Source organism: Leopardus geoffroyi, chromosome A2, assembly GCF_018350155.1.
Source record: "Leopardus geoffroyi isolate Oge1 chromosome A2, O.geoffroyi_Oge1_pat1.0, whole genome shotgun sequence".
Classification (NCBI taxonomy): Eukaryota; Metazoa; Chordata; class Mammalia; order Carnivora; family Felidae; genus Leopardus; species Leopardus geoffroyi.
Window position 1 is genome coordinate 120,397,355 of NC_059331.1, and position 5,242 is coordinate 120,402,596.

Genomic DNA, 5,242 nt, shown 5'->3' on the forward strand with positions numbered 1-5,242 from the left:
TTAATTGGCTTTCTTCATCCTGGGAAGCTAAAGAGCTGTGGTGTCCAGCTAGCCACATGTGGTGACACTAGCCACATGTGGCTGGAGAGCACTTAAAATGCCTCTAGTCCTAATTGAAATGTGTTTTAAAAGTAAAACTTATATCAGATTTCAAAAACTCAATATGAAAAAGTTTGACACTGACTGCACGTTGAAATGATACTCTTTTTCGTCCGTGGGGTTAAATACAATATATTATTAAATTTAATTTCGCCTGTTTCTTTTCGCCCTTAAATATGCTGATTAGAAAGTTTTAAGTGACACATGTGACTAGCATTGCATTTCTACTGGATAATGGTGCTATAGAGTATTGTAAGTCTGCACGCTCTTACAAATGGTAGCCTTCAGATTTTAGAACCCTGCTATTGTGTTTCTCCTGTGTTTTTTAAGAGTGAATGTCTCAGATTCCATCAAATGGTCTTTATTTAACATAATTTCTAGACGCTTCACCATTAATTTTATTCCGATTTTTTCAGTCTCTACATTTAGCTGAATACTGTAAACTGAAGACTGTAATTAAGATGTATGAAGCCCTTTGGACTGTTATCTCCATTGTTTTGATATTACACTTTTGTGCTTTAACAAAAACCATCGTTTTTATGGTGGCTTAAATATACCATTTAAGAGTTCTTAGCTTGGGATCTGTGAACTCTGGTGGTCATTCATGGGCTCCAGCTGAAATTGTAAACAAAATTTTATGACTATGCACATTTCTCTATGAGACAGTCTTTAGCTTTCACAGATTTTCACAGGTATCTGAGACCCACTAGATTGTATTGAGACTATAGTCGCTTAAAACTCCTTGGGATTTTTTCTCACGAAACCATTTTTAATCGCAATCTCCCTTACTCCCCTACTTTGGCATTTGATTTTTAAAAATGGATACTTTTACGTTTATCCTTATTAAGTTTGTTCTTAGTCATGTCAGCCTGTTGTTTTAGTTTGTGGAGACTGTTTGCCTCTCTTGGTTCTTTTGACATTTAATGAATTAGGCTTCTCTCCCAGCTTTGTCACACCTCCGGTTTTGATAAGCATGTCTTCTGTGTCCTCATCCATCATTAACTGAGATTTTAGACTGGATGAACCATAGATAGCACTTGGGAGTCTGCCATTGTGACTGCCCTTCGGGGAGGCAGTGATTCATCAAGCGGTCGACATTCCTTGGGTAGCTACAATTACCAGCTACAACTCTCTTCAGGTGTACTGTCATTTATGTCATTCTTATCCACAGGCTGGCAAATTCCTTGCTGAAATCAAGATGTATTTTTGTCTATGATGTGCCCCTGATCTTCCTGACCTGTAAACCTGTCGAAAAGGGAAATGCAAGTGGTTTGGCGAAAGACTGATTTGGGGAACGTATACTCGCTCTCAGCGATCACTGCTCACTGATTTTGAAATAGTTGGTTTCAGAGTGTTACTAGAGGTTTGACAGAGAAGCCACGGGACCGTTGCTTTTTGGACCTACTTCCCCCATTCTCTAAGATCTTTCTGAAATTTGGCACAAATGTCTCCGTAGAGCCTGGTTCAAAATTAAGTTTACATTGGATTGAAAGTGGGAAACATCAAGCTTTTTTAAAAAAAAGTTTATTTATTTTGAGAGAGGGCCAGAGTGTTGCGAGTGGGGGAGGGGCAGAGAGAATCCCGAGCAGACTTTGTGCTGTCAGTGCAGAGCCCTACAGGGGGCTTGATCTCACGAGGTGTTAGATATGACCTGAGCCAAAATCAAAAGTCAGATGCTTTACTGACTGAGCCACCCACGCACCCCTGAAATATCAGGCTTTTAGGTTAGCTAAGCCACAGGGATCAAAGGTGATGATGAATAACGATACTTAAGTGAAACGATAAAGTTACGTGACCGCAGGGACTTGGATAAACACATCATCCCACTCTTAACATGTTCTGTCCAGCAATGTAAGTCATTTGCTCCCCCAAGGCAATTCCATTTGTTTATCACAATTTGTTCTCTGCTGATTTTTCATGTTTTTTAAGGTTCTGGAAGCTATTATCTTTGAGATATCCGTAGTTTATTTTGTTTTCAGGTCTAGAACAGCTAAAGGTTTTTCCACTAAAAGTCATAAACACTTTCTCCTCTGCCAGGCAAAGTAGATGTCAGGAGTTATCTAGCACAGGGCTCTTAGCAGTTATGGAGGACAGGGCTTGCTTCTCAAAGATCCAGGGCCAGTGGTTTCCACATTGGAATCACTAGTTGTAAAATCCTGGTGTCCATTTGTTCGATTTCCCATAGGTTAGCCTAGGTCACATCCCTAGAAGTTTAGATTATTGGCTTGGGTATGGATGCCAGTGTCTTTTAAAGCTCTCCAGGGGGATTCTAATATGTGGCCAATGTCAAGAACACTGATCTAGGTGAATAGTTCCCACAGTGGAGTTCTGTACCAGCAGCATCACCAGGAACTTGGTAGAAATGGAAATTTTCAAGCTTCCACTTCTGATCTACCGAATTGGAAACTCTAGAGGAGGAGCTCAGGAAAATGTGTTTTAACAAGCCCTCCAGGTGATTTTGAAGCATACCGAGGTTTGAAAGCCAGCGCTCTATATAGGCTTTCCTTTCCCCTGGAAAAAAGAGTTGCCTGGCCACATGCTACTGACCCTGAAGATGTCTGCTCTGAGGCTAGTTAAAACTCTCTAAGGCCACAGGCGTTGGCAAGTAAGCCAAAGGAAAAGCGTTGAGTGCTCTAATTTTCCTGGCAGCCAGTGAGCTGGCCCAAAGCGTACAATGACTGCTTTCACCTCGTGCTCGCACGCGACTGTCCCATCCACAGCTGAAGATGCTCACCTGAGTCTGCTGATCACTCTGCTGTGCCTTTCCTTTCTGCCTTTTATGTCAGCTTTTAGTGAATGCTTTTGAGCCACAGCGGCAGATACAAGTCTACCTGTGGCCGTGCTAGGTTGCTACGAAGAAAAGAGGAAGAATACCACCCTGGATGTTAACACACAAACGTTGTAGCTATTTCAGGCACTTGGAGGAAACCACGTAAACAGGCCATCAGAAATTGGTGGAAGATTTTTGGTATGGTGCCTGGGGGATACACGTTTTGGAAGAAACCTGGGCCCCACACTGGCTCTGTCTGTGACTGCAGAACCACCTGGTGTAGAAGCAGCGGGCACTGGAGGAGCCGGTCGCCATTTTGGGCTGTTTTTCTTTCTGGTACTGTGACCTTGCGTGGCTCGCTTAATTTCTTCGAACCCCAGTTACCTCATGTATAAAAACAAGGAGTGATGAGACCTGCCTCGCGGGGTTGTTATGGGGATTAATTGAGATGATACTTGTGAAAATGCCCAGCACGGCACTCGTAAGTGGTAGTTATTCCACAAGCCCCTTGTGCACCAGCCGTCAAATTATAGTGTTGTCTTTAGCTGGTTTTTCAGAACGAGGGCTTGGTAAAACCATGGAGTAGAAGGTTTATCCATAGAGCCTCATCAGGTGCTGTTTCCAGAAACTTCCTTTTCCCCTCTTGGCATTCTTTCTCCTCCTCAAGCTGGGACCTTGGTCTCCTTTCAGCCTTCGGAAATTCACTTTCACATGCCAATCTGCTGGAAGAGAGCCGGTGTGCTAATCAAGTAGGGTACATGACTCGGAACTACTCGGGGTGTTCATGTTTTCAGAGTTAGATGCAGTTGAGCAGTATTTAAATGTCTTTTAGCCCTACAGAGGGAAGGGCCTGCCTCAGAATATGCCGTTCGCTTTTTGTATTTATGCTCACATAATCCTTAGAAGAGGTGCTGCTTTCATCTCCATTTTGAAGGTGAGGAAACCAATGGCAGTGGGATTTAAGAAACCCATTCAGACTGTTTCCCAGAGCCCCTCAAAATATCATATAGAGTGCCAGACTTCGATTTCCCATAGGGTTAGCATAGGTTATAGGCAGAAACCAGCAGAAAAAAGTTTGCTTTCAAATCCATGCTATACCTGCGGCTCATTGCAGGGCAATGCAAAACTATTGGGAACATTCCCTTACCCTCACAGTGGAATAAAACCAAGTATACTCCAGCAGAACGAGTTATATGGGTTCTACTGTTTGACTTTTTCTGAATCACTGAGGTCACAGTTCTTCCTAAGTATCAAATAGAACTGTATCGAAGGAGATCTTTTCTCCCAGGGTGGAAATTACTAGCGGTTGAGTTTTGCTTATCTCTTTCTCCATTATCTTTAAAAACATTTTGTTTAATGTTTATTTATTTTTGAAAGAGAGAGAGACAGAATCCAAAGCAGGCTCCAGTCTCTGAGCTGTCAGCACAGAGCCAGGCGCGAGGCTTGAGCTCATGAACCATGAGGTCATGATCTGAGCTGAAGTTGGATGCCTAACCGGCTGAGCCACCCAGGCGCCCCTCTTTTTCCATTATCTGACGAGCATTAATAGAGTCTACTGTTTATTGCAGAATGTTCCAAAACAATCACTTCTCAAAAGGACGACTCCTCTTTCTATCACCTCCTCCTCTCCAAAGCCTTTCCTACCCTGCCGTCTCCTGAAGAATTGATCCCTCAGCCCTCATTGGTGTTGTCACCACAAGGCTCTTTATAACAGAGCCTAAAACGCTCATTAACTTATTTGTCCTCCCCCACCCCATCAAACTACATACTTGTCAAAGAGAGGGGTCAATGTCTTACTCAGCTTTGTCTTTTTCTCCTGAGTTACCAGGAGAGAGAAAAGTAAATTTCATGAGCAGAGGAAGTGGCCTGGTTGTCTGAAAGAGGGAAGGCATGTTGAGAGGAGCGGAGAACGAGACTGAGAAGATGGCTAGACCTTGAAAGCCAAGCAGAAGGATTTGTACGTAAGGTCAAAGCAGCAGGGAGCCACCGTGGAGTGTGGAGGGAATGGTGTGGGATGACGGCAGAAAGAGGCATATGTTGTATAGAGTGAACCCAAGAGGCAGAGACCAGGGAGCGTGCCACTGGATGCAGACGTGGGACACCCGAGTTGTATTTGATGTTTGCGTGCTAATGGTGAGAAAGGAGAGTCAGAGAAAGAGGACAAGGTGGGAGCTTTCCAAAGGGCTGATCAGAGGAAGAAAAAAAAAAAAATTACTCCAAAGCTTCAAGATCAGAAAATTCGAAGAATGGAAAAGAAAAGTTAGTTGGAAAGGGTAGCTAATGTTGGGAGTAAGAAGCTAGGGGAGGAAGTTAGGATACATTTCATTAGTTGGATTTCTATTGTCTTGAAGTGTCAGGTGGGCATACGGATCT